At 44.3% G+C, this 20,880-nt stretch overlaps 1 pseudogene; it reads left to right on the top strand.

The window, feature by feature from the left end:
- The first annotated feature begins 10,779 nt into the window (after positions 1-10,779).
- On the top strand, positions 10,780-20,031 carry LOC104582541 (annotated as a pseudogene).
- Positions 20,032-20,880: the final 849 nt, after the last annotated feature.

Below are 20,880 nucleotides of genomic sequence, written 5' to 3'. Positions count from 1 at the left end.
GAGAGCATGTGGAGTACTGCCGACCGATGTGTGAATGTGTGATGCTGCTTGCCGCGTAGCCAGCTGCTCTGCCTCTTGCGCCTTGCAGGCTTGCAGCAGCTTGCGCCGCTCGCACTTGCGGCAACTCTGTCGCGCAGCAGCTCCCGCTTGCCGTTCCTATGTGATGGACGATGCTGAGTCACCGTGTCGCCACAACATGCACCGAATCGACCTCCACCTCCCTCGTCTCGGCTTTCCACGGCCTTGGCGCCGCCGCAACCTCCCTCACCAACCACGGCATAGGGATGGTTGGTGGATTTGGGGACCATGGACGCAGGTAGAATCGGTGGCAAGGGATTCGGCAGGGAAGGGATGCACGGCCGGATTTGGGCTCCGGCTGCTCGTTGGGGCGGGGAAGCGCAGTAGGGGCGACGTCGGTTGTCGGGGAGGAGAAGAGGAGCATCGGCGACGGCCAGCGGGCCTCAGAAAGGCCGCGCGGGGGAGTCAGACGGTGACGGAGCGCCGGCAGGGTCGAGGCTGAGCCCGTGGGTAGGGACATCGTTCTGAGGCGGCCGGGGCCGAACCTGTGGGCGGCGGGGACGGAACTTGGCCGCGGCTGGTGGGCCTGGTGCAGCGTGCGGCGGCGACGGGGGCGCAACGCGAGGCGTCAGCGGCTAGCACATCGTGCAAGGAGATTGAGCAGCCAACCAGACGGGGGAAATTAGAAAATGTGATAGATTAGAGATGCTGACGTGGATAGTCTGCATGTGCGGCTTGCTAAATTAACTGCACTTAGTGGGTTTGAATTTTATAGAATTTATAGATCTGCTTATAAAATAATAATACAAATCAGAATATATCGGTTGCCTAACAATGAAATAAGCAAAACCGGATAGGGCAACAAAGATTATGAAAAACGGTTTTGATATATCTAAGTGGCCTGATTTTTAGTTAGAGATAAGTTGCTTCCTCGGCCGTTGTATATGATTTGTCCTTTAAGATTCGAACGGATGATGACAAAAGAAGAGTAAAATGAGATCTACATACTAATTCAATGGCTTAGGTTTGTCAACTTAGATTTAAGCTTTTTGCTTAAAAATCAGGCAACTTACCTTTTAAGTACGCAATTGGTGCCCATCTAAAAATAGTAACAATAACTCCTGGTAGAAAAGATTTAACAATGTTGTGTTACAAAGAAAAAATAAATTTATGATGCCGTTGGTTCATCATGGCACAAAGTAGGGCCTCAAAAATTCTGAGCTCGTTTTACAAATGTGCAATGTTTGAGTCATTTGTGTTCCTGCAAATAAAAACAAATCATGTGACAAACAATTGATTTCATACTGATTTGTTTGTCACAAAATCTCACAAACAGGCATGCCACTCAACCATCTGTTTTCTGCCGGGAAGCACGTACGCGCCTCGCTGCAAACCTTGGGCTATATACCCAATTGTAACCTTCCCATTGACCCTTTCTCTCAGGGTCTGATGAAAGTTCTTTCTCTCCCGATCGAGAGTTTGGACTCGCCGCCCCATGTCCAGCTCTCGTACGTACGTTAGAGATTCTTAAGCTTAACTGGCACGGCAACTCGATCACTTGCCAAGTTGCCATAGACACATATGCTAACTGGTACTAGCTATATATGACTCGCCCTGGCCCGTCACGTCTTGCTAAAAGCAGCCTATAGCCGTGCCGAATCGTCGCACATCCAGCCATGATGACACGAGCCATGAATAATGGGTACCCATGCCGTCGCCGTTCCGTCGGCCAGCGGGCTCGGCAACGCCGCGCCGGGCGCCGGGGCACGGGCGGGCACGGTCGCTTTTTACAGGCTTTCCTCTGATCTTTCCTCGTTTTTCTGGGGTTCGCTGCATTGGCCTCTCTTCCAGTCTTGGGGTCGTCTCGTCTGCATTGCCATTGGCCTCCATCCAAAGGCCACTTGCGGTCTTGCGGACATGGGCACGTGACCGGCACGTGGCCACGTGGGCGCCCATCCGGTTCTGGAACGTCCGAAGATTCCTATCGATCTACACTTCTAGTACAGCTCAGTTGCTAGCTTCTGCTGGTACCGAACGGGACTACTGCTGGATCTCTGGATGACGAGCATGGTCATTTTTTCACCCGTTTCGGACATGGATCCATTTGCCAGTGGCTGGTATTCTGCTAGTAGTACATTGCTAAAGTTTAAAATCAACTTGTTCTCTCTCTCCCCCTCTCTCTCGATCGAAACAGAAATATATCACCTGCAAAAAAAAAAGAAACAGAAATATATCAACTTGGATGCGTAGTTTATTCGGCTTCTGGAGACCGCTAGGCGCGTGTTTAAAAAAAAGGTGCCACTGTCATTTTCACATTGATTTTCTGCTCGAATAATGAGGCTCCATCTGTCCTTGTAAAACTGATCATTTTGAAACGTTTTGATTGAACCGATCGATGACGCAAGACATTCCATAGACCTTATCAAATGTGGAACTACTACCATCGAGATCTAGAAATCTGGAACCAATTTCTTTTTGCGTCGATAGTACCAAAACCAACTGTAAGGGCGCTCAAGTAGTAGACGCAGCTAGGCGTGCGTGCATGCTCGTATTGTTCTCGTTCGGCATCCGATCCAGTATTGAACGGGCATAGGAGACTTGGACTGCCGCAAGCGCCGAGCGGTTAGTGTTTAGCGTCTTGATGAAATCACAATAAAGGTTGTCTCTTTATGTCAGACAAAACAAAACTGTAGTCATTTTTTTGTTTCGACAAATCATGCACAGTCCCGGCCTCCCGGGTTGGGAGAGAGAGAGCAGCAGAAGCTGCTCGAGCCCAGGACACCTGGGTGGCCCAAGGATTCGAGGCCATCGACGAGCCGCTTCAATCCTTGAAAATTCAAAAATTCAGAAAATGTCACTGCAATTTTATATTTCGAATAATGAAATTATATTAAAAAATCTGTAGATTTGCTGTGCCATTTTTTAAAAGATAAGAACCGGCAGTGGCATTTTCAAAAACGCAAGAATTAAAGTAATATACCCTTAATGCTTTTCAACTTTTGACTTATAAGCCATAAAATTGACTTTGGCCTTTTGCCTATATCATCATCTAACAATATCAAGTCAAAAGCCAAAAGACAAATACGTGCTTTTTGTGGTTTATAAGTCAAAAGTAAAAAAAAAACAGTTTTAAGCCTAAAATTAGAAAAAAGGAGAATCGGGCTTCCCCGAGGCCTGCCAGACCCACAGGCAGCAAAACCCCGCCATCAAAAACTCAGCGTGGCGACGACTGGGCCATCCCGGGTTCCCTGAAGCCCACGAGACCGTCCAGTTTTCCAAAGAGAAAATTAGGAAGAGATCTCAATTGCTCAAAAAAAAGAGGGAAGAGATCTCAATTAGGCGCCCCGCCCACGACTCGAAGCGGCCGCAACAGAGCCCCGTCTCGCCGGGAAACGAGCGTCCGTTGCCCCCACCCCGGCTCGTCAGAGGAACGGCGCCCGACTACGGCACCTCGCCGGATTTCGCGCGGCCGACTACGGCGCCGCGCCGGCCGCACCTAGCCGGAAGCAGCGCACCCGACCGTTCAACCTCCTTATCATCGAATGATCGAAGCCGCCATCGTCGCCAAAAACTCACCTCGGCACGGACAAGGGTTGGCCGGTGCGTGATGGCCCGACGAATCAAGGTGTGCACCGAAGCGAAGAGGCAACGCCTCCCAATTCCCAAAGCCACCCAAGAACAGCGGTGGCAACATACCCGCCGCCGCCAAGCAATCCCTCGATCTTGGGACTCCTCTTCCTATGCGCCCCTTCGTCGTCGTCGCCTCAACGCCGAAGGACGAAGGTCGTCTTGGGGGACAGGCCGGGAGGCGCACCAATTCCGGTGGCCATGGGTGCTCTTTATAGACCAAGGCGAGGCGTGACCGGTACGGAGGAAGAAGAACCTCCCCGGACTGTCAGATCTCCCCGAGCGCTAAGACTAGGCCGATGGGCCATGGCCCAAGACTCCCAGCATAAAGAAACGAAACGAGAAAAAGAGAGGCCCATGAATACCAGGAGGCAAAAATAAGGGCCACGCGGAAACAAAAAAAAAATTCCTAAAAAATAGGGAAAATTCTTAGAAAATCCCAGAGAAATGCTGGAAATTAGGAAAAATCGCTTAAAATCGGGGAAGAAGATTACTAAAAGACCTAGAAAAATTCGAGAAAATCGAAGAAGATCCCTAAAAATTAAAGAAATCCTTATGAAAGACCATAAAATCCTAAAAAAAATGAAGTCCCACTTATACCTACACTCCTTCCATCTCATAATATGAGCGCACGCACGCATTCCTAAATCGTCAATTTAGCTAACTAAATATAAATTAGATAATTAAAAAATTACAATATCATTAAAAATTTAAATAAACCTGCAGTCACGTTCTATCGGAACTTTTGCGGAAAAAACCCGTTGTTTTTCGAAATCAACGCGCAATCCACATTTAATTGAAGATGTGGACTGTAGATTTATTTCGGAAATTAACAGGTTTTTTTTTGCAAAACAGCCCACGCCAATTAATTAGTAACTGAGGGAGTATTAATCTATTGTGATTCTATGCGGAACAAACTTGGTTTTGGTGCTAATTTCTTATATATACCGTACAAACTTGGTTTGGCGCTAATTTTTTTTACATCGCGGCGTGATAGCGGTGTTATCACGTGCCGCCACGAAATCAGATATCGCGCGGTTTAAAAGCTTTGGTAATACACGTAAATGAAAACGTATATTGTACATGCTTATCTAATATATGAAGATCTAAGGGTCATACTCTCTCCGTCCAACAAAAGATGTCTCAAGTTTGTCAAAATTTGAATGTATCTAAACATGACTTAGTGTATAGATGCATTCAAATTTGGTCAAAATTGAGACATCCTTTGTTGGACGGAGTGAGTATTATAATTTTACACGATGTAGAATGATGCATTATTAGTTCTATGCAATTTAAGGGGATCTAAGGATCCCTAATATATATGTTTATTCTAAAGTCGAGGGCTTAAAATGTAATTCCTTTAAGTGACGTAACTTTATCTAAATATGCATGTACCTAGACGCGTTTTAGTGTGTAGGTACATGCATATTTAGACAAAACTGCGACACTTGATATGAGAGGGAGAGTAGCCAGTAAGCCTGAGGGTTGAACACAAATATAAATATACAGCTCGTCCCTCGTACATAAGATAAAACCAGTGGAGTAAGATGAAAAACGGCCAATGGATTAGATCATCTATCTCCGGGAATCAATCACGAAACCCACGGCCGCAGCTCACGGGAGGGAGAGCTCCTCCGCGCGGTTCGCCGGCCGCCACTTGCCGGAGTGCTCGCTGCCTCCGCGCCCCGAGAAGCGCCGGCCACCGCTGGCTCTGCGCAACGGGTCAGAAGGTGTACTGACCGCGCTCCAGTGGCGTGGCGATGACTTCGTGCACGCCGCGCCCGAAGGCCGCCGGCGCCGATGAAGATGCCACCGAGCGCCTTGCAGAGGACGGTGTCTCCGTAAGATGCAGAGCAGACTTGCGCTGCCGTGCGTCATCCCGCGGATCAGGATGATTTCGCCGTGCTAGTTTTTCCGTTGATTTGCGTTCCAATCGGCACACATGAATGCAAGGTGAACAATACACGCCATGATAAGTTTGAAATCGGTGATAAATGAATCATCGCATTAAAAACTGCATGCGTGCGAGCAATTGTATGGTAATCTGTCCGTGTAGTTCGATTTCTTTTTCTTCTTCTGCGGCTTTGCCGTGGTGAAGACTGGTGCCCTGGGCACTGGCAGACAGGGCAATCCGTGGGATCGGTAATGGAGAGCGGCCAAGGTCGCGTTCTTCCGACTGGTGTTAGCTTCTGTGGCCTAATTGCGATGTGGAGACACCTCTCTTCTTGAAGAGACACCCCTGCAAAAGGACACAACCTTTCCGAATTCCGATGGACACAAATCAAGAATTTATTAATTACATGATCATTTTTCTTTTCTTTTTTGACACGAATGGCCATTTTTCTTGTTAACATTAGCAAGGGCTAAGGCTCCCCTAGAAAAATCTAGGGGTAAGACATCTTAGGTGATGATTTAGCGGGACACGGGCTACGAAAACATCTCGAGTGACGAGACACATCTCTTCTGCAACACGTGGCATATTACAATAAGACGGGATGAGCGACACTTCTTTTGATGGCGGTTGACACGACTACCTATTTTTAGCAACGCTTGACTAGTCATTGGTGTTTCTTCGCACGACTTGTTATTTCTAGCAAGATGTGACGAGCCACACTTCTTTCGAAAACCGTTGACATGTTTTAGCAAGACGCGTGCTTCTTCTGATAACCGTTGACAAGGTTATCTTCTTTTAGCAACACTAGACTAGTCATGCTTCTTTGCACGGCTTGTTGTTTCTAGCAAAACGTAATGAGCCAGACTTCTTCTGATTACTGTTATGATGTTTTTAGCAAGACGTGGCAAGTCATACTACTTCTAATGAACGTTAGCACGACTATGGGGTTTTAGCAAGACGAGACGGATCACACTTCTTTCAAAGACCGTTGACATGTTTTAGCAAGACGCATGCTTCCTTTGATAATTGTTAGCACGGTTACCTGCTTTTAGCAAAACGTGACTAGTCATATTTTTTTGCACGGCTTGTTGTGTTTAGCAAAACGTAATGAGTCAGACTTCTTCTGATGACATTTAAGATATTTTTAGCAAGGCGTGAGAAGTCATACTCCTTCTAATGAACGTTGGCACGATTATGGCGTTTTAGCAAGACGTGACGAGCCACACTTTCTTATAATAAAAGTTGGCACGACTACCTGGTTTTAGCAAGACGTGGCAAGCTACCCTTATTCAACGGCTAGCTGCCATTAGCAAGACGTGATGCCACACTACTTCTGATGACCAATAGGTGAGACGTAAGGATGGGATGACGTTGCATACGCTAGAAAAATAAGGTGCATATGGTTTTTGTTCTTCTGATGCATCTGCTGCAATTTATGAGGATTGCTTTAGTCTTTTGGATGAGCTAGCTCTATTTGATGTTTCTCATTGTTGTCGGGAATCTAATAGGGTTGTCCATGAATTAGCTCAGTTGGCAAAGTATAAGCCGATTAGCTCTTGGTTTAATTCTCCCCTTCCTAGCCTTTTACCTCTCCTAGTTGAGGATGCAACTCTTGTGAGTAAAGATGTATTTTGCGGTAAAAAAAAAGATGGACAAAGACGAAGCAACAAAGCAAGGAGGTGCACCTCATGTAATTTTTATCAACCAGACGGTGTGGTGGCACAAATGCAATTTTGCGAGCTAGATGGTACAGTGACACGCCACGTAATTCTTTCTAATCATTTACTCCCCCCATTCCACAATACAACGTGTATAGATTTTTCTCATTTGTTTCACAATACACCTCATTTTTCTCTGGTACCTGCACCCGCCCAATAACTACTCAGATTCATTTATTATTAACCCAATATGAGTGGTCAAACACTAGAAACGAGAGATGTTTTGGTACAAGTGCACAAATCTATATGAGGTGTATTTTGAAATAGAGTGAGTATGTTGCACCGGCGCCAAAACAAGGTCAAACTAGCACTGATCAGCTCGTTGAGAAAGGGGCGATCATGTATATCGTGTAGCTTGTACAATTTCAGGGTTAAATCGAATTGATGCAATCTAGGTCGGAAAGCCAGCTGGTCATGGGCAACTCCCATCTGTGTAGGTCAGGCATCTTTAAGGTGGCATCATTGTTGACTCTTATTTGAAATTTGTTAACATGGGAAAAAAAAAAGAGAGAACATGATTAGTCAGGAGTCAACTAAGAGACAACATTTTACCATTGTACACCCTCATATTTAATACTAACAAATTATTTGAAATAAATATAATGACACAACTCATCGCATTATTTGAACGTCAACTTTGTCACGGCATCGAGAGTAGATACTTGATGGCCTCAGAGCAACTCTAGCAATTACCGGAAAACCTGAACCGAAAAAACGCGTATTCGGTGTACTGAATTAGTGTTTTTCGGTTTTGAAAAAACGCGGCCAGAATAGAAACCGAAAACTGAACAACGAGTATGCAGTATCTGTTCTGCCCGAGTCCTCGCAAAACCGAAAACTGAACCCAAAACGAGCAGGCAGGCCGGCAGCAACGTGCGGCGGGACGCGGGCGGCGGGCGGGCGGCCAGGGCGCGCGCAGGTGCCACGGGCGCGGGCAGTGCGTGCGGCGTGGCGGGCGGCCATGCAGCGTGCAGGGGCGGCCATGGGCGCGCGGGCAGGCGACGGCCATGGCGGGGCTGGCAGAGGATGAAAGCGCGGGCTGAAATTTCAGCCCGTCCAACCGTTTTCACGATGTTGGGTATCGAAAACTTCTGAATTCCGTCCTGAGTACGTTCGGATTTTTGTCTCGCGGATTCAGTTCACCGAAAAGAATTTCGGGTTCAGATTGGTTTTATAGTATCTATTCTGAACTGTTTCTTCCTCCCGGACCCTTAAAGTGACGGTTATTATTCAGTTTTGGTCTCTTTTGGGTATCTGCCGGAGATGCTCTCATGGCCGTCGAGCAAGCGTCTAACGTTGCCACACTAAGTATCTATGGAGGCGGGGCTCCCGTAGCTCGCTTCAGTCCAGCTCTTCTCGCCCACGGCTGTAGCAGAGCCGGTACCCTTCCCTTCCATGCTCTTGCCTTCCTTCCTGCAGCGTATATGTATGCTTGGTTGTTTGATACTGACACCGGAAGCTTTTCTTCCTGTCGATTTTGGTAGAGAAGTCGGAGATTTTAGCTTCTTGTCTTGTGTTTGTGACCAGTAAATGGAATTGATATCTTTCTCTCTCTTTCAATTATGATGTACGGTTCAGTTCCTCGTGTTCTCTTGCAGTTTTAGTTACCTTTTCTGAATTTTGGTAAGCTGTCTTTCTTGAAAAGAAAGAGCTTTTGTTATGCCACAAACGAGAAAACCCAAAATCCACATCTTTACGAAAAATAGAAATGAAAGGGGCTCTAGAAAAATATATTATTCATTCCGTCCAACAAAAGATGTCTCAAATTTGTGAAAATTTGGATATATCTAGACATGATTTAGTGTATAAATGCATTCAAATTTAGTCAAACTTGAAACATTTTTTGTTCACAGTTACTTTAAAAACAAATATTTCCTTCCAAAACTCTGACCGGTAAAAACGTGAAGCTATATCTTGCTTGCTGAACCCACTGCTCTCATTGTTGCAAATAGTACAAGTACACGACATAAGGGCCAAATGTAACCTACCCAATACTATAGGCACATTTCTTTTCTCAAGAAAATTAACTCTGTTGTTACAAATTACAAAGAGTAAAATGCACGTGAAGTCCTAATTGTATACCGGGTACGTCAAATTAGTCCTAATAGTACGAAAGATATAATTTGATCCCAGAAGCATATAATTGAATGGCCAAATCAGCGCCGCCTTGACCGGTGCCAGGTTTCCCACTACCACGTGAGTTGAGAATCCATATAGACAAACTGAAAGGTTGGGGCTCCATTTGCCGGAAAATGATCCTAACTGAAATTTGCAGCTTGCCACTCGTGCCCTGGCTGGCTGTTCATGCTAATATGTACATTTCTTGGCTTTTCCAGTAGCATTAATGCGTGGATCTTCACCCTTTGTGGCAACGGTCCACTTTCCACGCGGGCAAGAAACACTGATTCGACTCAATTATTGTGTATTTCATAATATTAGGACTAATTTCACATCCCAAATATACTATTAGGACATTGATGTACTTTACTCAACTACAAATATTAGGCTATTTTTGTTAAGCGTAAATGTTTTTTTTGCGGGTTATTAAGCGTAGATGTTATTTGGCAAAACCGCAAAAGGATCATGAGGTTACACGGATATTACTATTGATTTGAAAAGAGTGAATCTGACCCAACTAAATCTTGCATCATTACAATACGTTTTACTGGCAAGGTGATTAGCCTCTTTTGGACTTGATCTGCATATGTGTTGCTTATTACTTATTGTCTCTATTAATAGCGTTTGTGATTGCATTTGATGACATTTCATATTTATTTTTTCCAATTGTACCTTTCTACTGTCTCTGTAAGGCATACCTTTGTACTTTAATCTTTCAATGTTTTCTTTTCTAAAATTTGTTCAGACTAGAAAACAGGAAAAGAAATATCTTTACTAGAACCTTTTCATATTAATCAAATATATTTAGCTGTTTCTTACTTCCTCTAAGTAGTTATTGCAGGGGGTACTTTTGTGGCTTTTTGTAATTCTTAGTTACTTGAAATTTTTAATAATCTCAGTGACCTAAATTTTTAAAAATCTCGGTGACCTAATCTTAGTTACTTGCACACCGGTAAGCCTAAAATCACACTCCCCGAAGGTAAGCAGCTTTTGTGAAATATTAGTTGATTTTTTAGTTTATAGATTATATATGGAGTGACTTGGAGAAAAGGATGGTTGGGTGTTGGTCCGAAGTCTTAGAAATGTGATCGAGGATTCTAAAAAGTTTGGACAGCTTACCAATAAACAACCCCTAATTTTTTTTAACATTTACTCAGTGTCTAGAGTAACACAAAACGTACTGCTTTTATAATATGTGTTGCAATATGCATGTCGATCCAGTCTTGTAACTTTACTCATTGAATATATTTGATTATCTAAAATCTTCTTTATGTTTCTTGCATGTCCTTAATGTATAGTGTACCTTTATATTTTACTACTTAATATTTTACAACTTCATCTATTTAATATGAGTGATCCACACTAGGTACGATTGTTCAATGGTCCAAGTACTGGGCGCATGAGATGTCTTCCTCAAGGCCTACTCACTCTTTCGGATTTTCCAATAGTACCCGCCAGAGCTCCCAAGCTAGGATATCAACACAAACAACCCTTGATGCTGAACTCAATGCTGAATATGAAGAATCTGGTGACTCCTTCAACTACTCCAAGTTGGTTGAAGCACAGCGAACCATACCATCTGAGCGTCAAGGACAATCAGAGAAGGTCATAGCCTACCTGCAGCACATTCAGAAAGGAAAGTTAATACAATCATTTGGTTGCTTCTTGGCCCTTCACGAGAAAAGTTTCAACGTCATTGCGTTCAGTGAGAATGCACCACAAATGCCAGTCATGCAGTACCCAATGTTGATTACAGTCCCTCATGGTTAGGCATTGGCACCAATATACATTCCATTTTTACTAATCAAGGTGCCACTGCGCTGCAAAAGGCACTAGGATTTGCTGATGTTTCTTTGTTGAATCCTATCCTAGTTCAGTGCAAGACGTCAGGCAAGCCTTTCTATGTCATTGTTCATCGGGCACCTGGTTATTTTGCGGTGGACTTTGAGCCTGTGATGCCTAGTGAATATCATGGTACTGCGGCTGGGGCTTTGCAGTCTTACAAGTTTGCTGCTAAGGCAATTTCCAAGATCCAATCACTGACAGGTGGAAGCATGCAAGTGTTATGCAATACGGTCGTCAAGGAAGTCTCTGAACTTACCGGATATGATAGGGTCATGGCTTACAAGTTCCATGAAGATGACCATGGTGAGGTCTTGGCCGAGATAACCAAGCCTGCACTATCCGTCTGTTTCGTAAGACAGAGAAATGAGAGAATGCCGAACTTATTTCTGTATTGAGAGAAAGAGATGATATACAAGCTAGTACATGGACCTGGGCCTTACTCTAGGCTATAGGCCTATAGAAAAACATATACACACACTTAACACCCGCCCACAAACTTAAGGTGGGTCAGGAGAATCTGATACACCAAGTTTGAGAATATGAAACTTATGTTGATCTCTTGTTTGAGCCTTCGTGAAGAAGTCAGCAACTTGAAGTTCTGAAGGAACATATTGAAGCTTAATAGTAGATTGTTGGCAATGAGACCGAGTGAAGGAGGCATCCACACCAATGTGTTTGGTCAACTCATGCTTGATTGGATCATTGGCAATCTGAATAGCAGCAGTGCTGTCACAGAGAAGGGTGTGGCAGTATTGCATAAAACACCCAAATCAGCCAATAGCCAGCGAAGCCATACAATTTCTGATGTAGTGGTAGAAAGAGCTCGAGCTCTGCCTCAGCGCTAGACCAGGACACAGCGGTTTGCTTCTTTGACTTCCATGCAATGAGAGAGCTACCAAGAAATATGCAATAGCCAGTGATAGAGCGGCGATCGACAGGGTCACTCGCCCAAGTGGAGTCAGAGTAAGCATGAAGCTGGAGCTGACTCGAACTAGCATAGAACAAGCGATGAGATGTTGTTCCCCTTAAGTAACGAAGCACTCAAAGTACATGACTATGATGAACCGAGGTGGGAGCACTGACAAACTGACTGAGAATATGAACCGCATGTGCAATGTCCGGTCTTGTCACAGTGAGATACACTAGACTGCCGACAATATGACGATACCTTGAGAGATCCTCAAGAGGACAGCCATCGGTAGGACGCAACAGTAGGTGAAGTTTCATGGGTGTAGCAGCAGTACGTGTGTCAGTAAGTCCTGAACGAGAAACCAGATCTTGTGTGTACCTTTGCTGAGAGAGATAATAACCATCATTGGTGTGCTCGACCTCAATTCCCAGAAAATAACTAAGAGAACCAAAATCTGATATTTTGAATTGCTCACTCAACTTTTTCTTAACAAAAGCAATATACTCCAAATCATCTCCAGTGATCAGCATGTCATCGACATAGAGGAGAAGTAATGTACGACCACGCTTAGATGTATGAATGAAGAGTGCAGGATCATGCTCACTAGGAGAGAAACCAGCAGCCCGCACCACAGAACTGAAACGCTCAAACCAAGCACGAGGGGCTTGTTTGAGTCCATAAAGAGCCTTTCGAAGGCGACATACATGACCTGATGGAGCCTCAAGACCTGGAGGTGGATGCATATAGACTTCCTCGTGCAGATCACCATGAAGGAAAGCATTCTTTACATCTAGTTGAGAAATTTTCCATGACCGAGCAGCAGCCACATCAATTAGAGTACGAACAGAAGTCATGTGAGCAACTGGAGCAAAAGTCTCATCATAATCTCTCCCATGAGTTTGTTGAAAACCTCTTGGTACAAGGCGAGCCTTGTAGGTAGCGTTCCACAGAGCCATCTGACTTGGTCTTGACCTTCTACACCCATTTACAAGTGATAGGGGCTGATCGAGGAGGCAAAGGTACCAAATCCCATGTACCAGTACCTTCTAGAGCTGCAAGCTCCTCAGACATAGCGACTTGCCATTCAGGTGACACAATGGCCTCCTGATAAGTACTTGGCTCATAAGCTGCCCCTGCACAGAAATTGTTTCTATATCTTTCTGGAAGTGCAATAGAGGTGCGATCACGAAAGGCATACCTAGTCATGTGAGAGGAATCGTCAGTGGAAGAATCAGTAGTACTGGCCGGAGGAGCAAGAGAAGGAACAGAAGACTGAGTGTCAGATGGAACTTTAGGACAACAACTGTAATGAAAAGGAAAGCTGTCTAGAAGGGGTGGAGCTGGTGGAGGAGAGGGTGGAGCTAGAGCTAGAGGAGGAGAGGGTGGAGATGGTGGTGGCTCCTCAAAGACAGCCTCATCTAAAGAGAAGAGAGGTGGAAGTGACAAAAAAGATGTAGACTCTAAAGAGGTGGAGGATGAGGGTCGAGTGGAAGATGAATAGAAGAAAGGTTTATCCTCTACAAAGGTGATGTCACGAGAAAAACGAATGCGACAAGCAACGGGATCATAACATCGGTAGCCTTTATGCTCAAGACTGTACCCCAGAAAGACACACTCAACCGATTGAGCAGTCAACTTGGTACTCTCACGAGGAGCTAGCAGAACATAGCAAGTGCAACCAAAAACACGAAGATGGTCATAACCAGGAGGCGAGTGAAATAAAGACTCTCTAGGGCACTTCCCTTGAAGACGAGAAGAAGGTTGGATGTTAATAAGATAGACAACAGTCGAAACAGCCTCCCCCCAAAAGTGGTTAGGAACAAAAGAGGCAATCAAGAGAGTGCGAGCAGTCTCGATGATATGACGATGCTTTCGCTCAGCAACTCCATTCTGAGCATGAGCACTGGGGCAGGAGAGTTGAGCAAGAGTGCCCTCAGAGGAGAGAAACTGGCGAAAAGTTGTGAATAAATATTCCCCCCCTAGTCAGAACGAAAAATGCGAATAGCAGTAGAAAACTGAGTATTGACCATACGAGCAAAAGACTGATATATAGAGATCAACTAAGAACGATGTTTCATAAAATAGACCCATGTATAGCGAGAGTGATCATCAATAAAAATGACATAATATTTGTGACCACCCTTAGAAACAAAAGGAGGTGGACCCCATACATCGGAATGGACTAAGTCAAAAGGATGACTAGAATGAGAAGTACTAGAAGAGTACGGGAGTTGGACTTATTTTCCTAGCTTACAACCCGTACAATGAAAATCAACATCAACACAAACACGACCCAAAACACCCTTCTGAGCAAGAGTAGACAAACGAGAACCACACAAATGGCCCAAACGATGATGCCACTGAGCAAAAGAGAAGCTAGTGGTGGATCTCGATGAAGAAGCAGCAACAGGAACACCGGATGACATGGAGGTAGCAGGAAGACGTAGGTTGTTAAGAACATAGAGGCGTGAGGATCCTCTACGGCGATGGCCAGTACCAATGATTTTCCTGCTCCGACGATCCTGCACATAACACGAGATATCGTCAAAACCAACAAAGCAGTTCCTGTCAGCTAGTTGACCAACTGACATGAGATTCATGGATAGCTGTGGGACATAGGATACACTAGGTACAGAAAAACGAGTTGAAGAAAGAGAACCCTTATGAGTGACAGAGCAAGGTGTACCATCAGCGGTCTGAACAGAGGATCCATCAGTCACTGGCTCACAAGACACAAGCTGAGAACGATCAGATGTCACGTGGAAAAGAAGCTCCGGAGTCTAAAACCCAAGACTGAGCTGCAGAAGGCTCAGGCTAAGTGAGAGCAGACACAGAAGCAATCCGCGCTGGTGGCTCAGTGACAGCAGCTGTAGAAGACCTGATAGACTGAGGCTGAGACCTCATGGCAGCACGACGCTGCTGCTCAAGAATGGCTCGTCTAGCACGAAAATCAGCATACTGCTCAGGGTGAAGGATGAAGCAACGATCGATGCGGTGACCTGTCTTTTTGCAATGCGAGCAGAAATCACTTGAATGTGTATTCCTAGTGGAACCTGGCCGCTGAGGAAATGCCAAAACACTAGAGTGCGGCGGTGACGCAGGAGTACCGACAAGAGAGCGAAGTCGAGTCTCCTCAGCAATCAAGCTATTAAGTGCCTCGATCATGGTGGGAGGAGTCTTACGACTAAGCAGTTGAGTGCGTATGTTCTCAAACTCTTGCTTGAGACCCATCACAAACTGAAACATCAGACTCTTATGATCATATGCTTCCTTGTCCACACAAGACTGGCACCCGGGGCTACTCTTTGGAACCATGGAAAAACAAGCTGGCCAGTGATTTTAGTGAAGGCTCCATAGTACTCTTCTATGGACATGTCTTGTAGTTGTTGAGTATGATGTAAATTCTGCAGCAAGGAAAAATGAAGAGCACCACTAGACTGAAAATACCGCTGCTCAAAATAATTCCAGATTTCTTTGGCTGAAGTGTGATGCTCAAGGCTCATGCGAAGTGAGGGCTCAACACCCAGAACTAAGGCTCCCATCACTCGATCATCGACCTTTTGCCAAGACTTCCGAGCTGCATCATCATTCAGATTAGGCGGATCATCTGTCAAGTGAGAGGCATAGCCAACTGATCTGATAACAGTCCTGGCTAAAAAGGCCCATTCTGTGTAATTTGAACCATCAAGTTTTATGTCTATGGTCATAGAACTAGCCTCAAATTCATTCCTTGCCATATCTTCTAGGACTAATAACAAGGGTCAAGCTAGATAGCACACAAGCTAAGTTCAAAAGCAGCCCCAATAAACAACAGCAACAGACAACACAAGAAGCAGACCTCTGAAAGCTGAAAGTAGAACCAAACAGCAGGCGACAGATAGGAGTAACCTGAGAACAGTAGGAGCAGCCACGTACAGCCCTGAGTTGCTGGAAAGCAACCAAGGGCAGCGAAGAACGGCACCAATTTGGCCGGCAGCAAGGAGAACGGGAACACTGCTGGAGAGCAGTTCCCGCAAAGATGGCGACGAAAATGAGATGAGCCGGAGTTGAGGGGCTCGCTGGTCCGGAAGATCTCGCCGGAGTCAACTCGCCGGCGGCGATTTCGTGGGCGGCGGCAGAAGAGCAACTAGGGTTTCCATATGCTCTGATACCATGTTTCGTAAGACAGAGAAATGAGAGAATGCCGAACTTATTTCTGTATTGAGAGAAAGAGATGATATACACGCTAGTACATGGGCCGGGGCCTTACTCTAGACTATGGGTCTATAGAAGAACATACACACACACACACTTAACACCGGCCACTGATATCCCTCAAGCAGCCAGGTTTCTTTTCACGAAGAACAAAGTGCGAATGATTTGTGATTGTCGTGTGAGATCTATAAAGATCATCCAAGACGAGGCACTCCCGTTTGATATTAGCTTGTGTGGTTCGGCACTGAGGGAACCACATAGTTGTCACCTTCAGTATATGGAGAACATGAACTCAATTGCATCCCTCGTCATGTCTATTGTGGTTAATGAGAATGAAGAGGATAATAAAGTCAAGGATAAACAACAAGCACAAGAGCAAAAGACAAAACTATGGGGCCTCCTTGTTTGCCACCATGAGAGTCCCAGATATGTGCCTTTTCCATTGAGGTATGCTTGTGAGTTCTTAGCACAAGTGTTTGTTGTCCATGTCAATGAGGAGTTTGAATTAGAGAAGCAGTTACGTGAGAAGAGCATGTTGAGGATGCAAACAACACTCTCTGAAATGTTTTTCAAAGAGGCCTCTCTCCTGACTATCATATCAGGGACACCTAATATCATGGACCTTGTCAAATGTGATGGTGTTGCTCTTTTGCATGGTGGAAAAGTATGGCGCCTACGTAATGCTCCAACTGAGTCTCAGATACTTGATATTGCCTTTTGGTTGTCAGAAGTTCACGGCGACTCCACTGGCCTGAGTACTGAGAGCCTTCTTGATTCTGGCTATCCAGGAGCTTCTGCTCTTGGTGATATGATTTGTGGAATGTCACTGGTTAAGATCAATTCTGAGGATATTATTTTTTGGTTCAGATCACATATAGCTGCTGAAATCAGATGGAGCGGTGCACAGCATGAGCCGTCGGACACGGATGATGGTAGAAGGATACTCCCTAGGTTATCTTTCAAGGCATTCCTTGAAATTGTGAAGATGAAGAGCTTGCCTTGGAATGACCATGAGATGGATGCTATTCACTCATTGCAACTTATGCTTCGAGGTACGCTGAATGATGCCATGAAGCCAGCTAATTTAGATAAAAAAATTGGTGATCTAAATCTTGATGGGCTTGCTGAATTGCATGCGGTGACAAGTGAAATGGTTCGTCTAATGGAAACAGGAAATGTCCCAATCTTTGCCGTAGATGGTTCTGGATTGGTTAATGGGTGGAATCATAAAACAGTAGAGTTGACTGGGTTAAGAATTGATGATGCTTTAGGAAGGCACGTACTTAGCCTTGTGGAAGAATCTTCTATACCGGTTGTCCAAAGGATGTTGTATCTTGCTTTGCAAGGTGAGTACATTTGTTTGAATAGTTTTTCTATATTCCCCATACCTTTTAAATCGCTTCATTCTTGTTCCGCAACCTTTTATCTCTTCATTTCAAAACAATTAATTGCGTGTTGAGATTAGACTTGGGCATACCCAGGACTAAAAATGCCAAGCCCGAGGCCCAGCTCGAGCCCCGAAAAACACCTTTTTAGCATTTATAAAACATTGAATCAGCAATCCAAATCCCAACCAGTCCCGGTTTTTCCCGAAGGGACTAGGATTTTAGTAACCACAATAACCATAAAAATCGATCTGGCTATTTATAGGACACGATTTTTTTAATCAAATTGTGAATTCAACTTATTTTTTCTTTTGAAGATGATTACGTATTGCACTATGCATAGTATAATTCATAGAGCTATCTCTCCTAATTTGAGGGTCACATGCTCATTTGTGGCTTGAACTCATAGTACGTAACGTGTTTTTTGTTTGGTAAATCCATTTCTCGGGAGAACTAGGAAATGAGGTAACCAAAAATACTGTGTGGTAACTAAAGTCTTGGTTGAGACAGACTTCTTTTTGCCTTTTCTGCATACACAATTTAGCTTAGCAGTATCAATCATGCCTCTCTAATATTTTCGTGGATCAAGCAGGGAAAGAAGAGAAAGAAGTTCGATTTGAGGTGAAAAGTCATGGCCCAAAGAGGGATGATGGTCCTGTAATCTTGGTTGTGAATGCTTGTGCCAGCCGGGACGTTCATAATCAAGTTGTTAGGGTGTGCTTTGTAGCCCGAGATATGTCTGTTCATAAGTTGGTCGTGGACAAGTTTACTCGGATTGAGGGAGACTACAAGGCAATCATTCAAAACCCAAACACACTCATTCCTCCGATATTTGGTGCTGATGAATTTGGATGGTGTTCTGAATGGAATGCTGCAATGACCAAGCTGACTGGGCAACATAGAGATGATGTTCTTGGAAAGATGCTTCTTGGTGAAGTGTTCTGCAGTAGCAACGCCTCCTGCCTTTTGAAGAAGAAAGATGCATTTGTAAATCTATGTGTTCTTATCAATGGTGCATTAGCCGGTGAAGAAATAGAAAAGGTTCCATTTGGTTTCTATAACAGTGACGGGAAGTACATTGAGTGTCTTCTATCAGTGAATAGAAAACAAAGTGCGAGTGGTGTCATCACCGGAGTATTTTGTTTTATTCATGTTGCTAGTCATGACCTGCAACATGCACTACATGTGGAGCAAGCCTCGGAGCAGACATCACTAAAAAAGTTGAGTGCTTTCTCCTATATGAGGCATGCAATCAACAACCCTCTATCAGGCATGCTCTACTCTAGGAATGCACTGATGCACACAGATATAAATCAAGAGCAGAAAAATCAGATACAAGTTGCCGATAATTGTCACCAACAGATAAACAAGATACTTGGAGACCTGGATCATGATAACATCATTGAGAAGTACACTTCTTGTCAATAATTGGCATCATTGAGGATCAAACACCAGGGAGCAGTCCCGGCAGAGATAATGGCACAAATGTTTGAGGAGGACAACAAGGAACAGTCAGAGGAGGGCTTGAGCCTCCTCGTTTCGGGAAACCTGTTGAGGCTCATGAATGGCGAGGTTCATCATCTAAGGGAAGTTGGCATGTCAACTTTCATCCTGACCATCACACTTGCTTCCACTCCAAGATCAACTGGACAATGATGAAGCCGCCAGTGTCCGGTGCAACAAATACTCGTCAGATGGTATGTGAAATAACTCCTATAAATGTAGCCGGATGTGTTTCTCTTGTAACAATTGCTCGTTATGCATCTTTCCTTTCTTTTTATTTGTGCTCTTCTGTGCTGATGTGACAAAACCCCGATTGCCAAAGTCTGCATCCTTCCATTTATTTCTTAGATTAGTGATAAAATTCGATGTTTACCTAACACATTATCTTTGCATAGATAGGGTATTTACACATGCCTGTTCATTGCATAGCCACATTTTTGTCTGATGGCAAAAAAATTCACTGAAAGTGAAGAACTTTTCTAGGATTATGTGTATTGTTTTGTATAATGCATAAGAGTAACAAAAAAATTCGGATATGCTAGACATGCATTGTTCCATGTATTTGTTTGTCTTCATAACAATTTCCACTTTTGGCTCTTTGCTGAAGAATTTTTCTTCTCGCTCTTCATGCAGGTGTCTTTCAGTTTTCTTTGGATACCCATTTCCGATGGATGGTGACATACTACATCCTGTAGTAGAGTGAGCGAATGAAAAAAACAAGGTTGGCTTGTAGGGCTGCTTGTCAGGGTAAAGGTTGTGTGGTGTTGTTTGTTATGTATTTCTGCTAAGTTATTTTCCCGTCAATCTGTTGTGTGACATTCAAATGATCAACTTTAAATTCTACATGAATAAAGTGTGCAAATGTACCCGCAGTTTGGTATCTTTCTTTGCGCCACGCTGTTTCATTGCTAGGTCATGGTTTAGCCACTGAATTGTTCCACCACACGCATGTTCGTTCTGTGGTCAATATTGGAGCTGTTGCATCCAGCTGCCACAGATCTTGCGTGCACGTGTTTGATCATGGGTTTCCATGTGAATTATATACGGTCGAATGTATGATGATGTTGTAAGTTTCTGCAATGGATATTGGGCCCGATGTGGGCTTAGTAGTAAATGAACCTGCCTGAATTATATACTGTATGTTGGATCATGGGCTGCCATTTCTCATTTTCATGCACACATGGGAATATGGGCAAAGAAGATTTTATGCAAGGTTTCTAAAGGAAAATTCTTTCTCAAACTCTTTGTGTTGTTTTGTTGCCTGTCGGCCACTGCCGAGTGACTGCGGTCAGTTTCTCACTGGTTTCGAGACTTCAATTTTTCCTGCCATTGAGATAGTTTTGGGTTATGCTAAGCTGCTAACCCAACCACTAAATTGGGCTGTCATAGCTACTGCCCCTGTCCCTCACTTCCCCAAATTCATGTTCAGGATGTTAATTTAAGAGATATTTTACCTGCATACTATTTTGTAAATCATCTGTTTGCAGTGGCTCAACTGAGGGCAGTATATAAACGTGCTTAATTCTAGAATGTAACCAGAGATTAACTATATCTCTTTTGGAAGAACAAGTTGTGTTTTTCATATGTTAGTAACCAACAAAAGAATTATACCTCTGTTTCCGGTGTTGTCGCCTTTTGATTCTTACATGAACAAGCAGACACAACTTG

This window comes from Brachypodium distachyon, chromosome 1, assembly GCF_000005505.3.
Source record: "Brachypodium distachyon strain Bd21 chromosome 1, Brachypodium_distachyon_v3.0, whole genome shotgun sequence".
Lineage (NCBI taxonomy): Eukaryota > Viridiplantae > Streptophyta > Magnoliopsida > Poales > Poaceae > Brachypodium > Brachypodium distachyon.
Note: the sequence above shows the minus strand (reverse complement) of the source record. Positions and strands in the feature narration are given on the sequence as shown.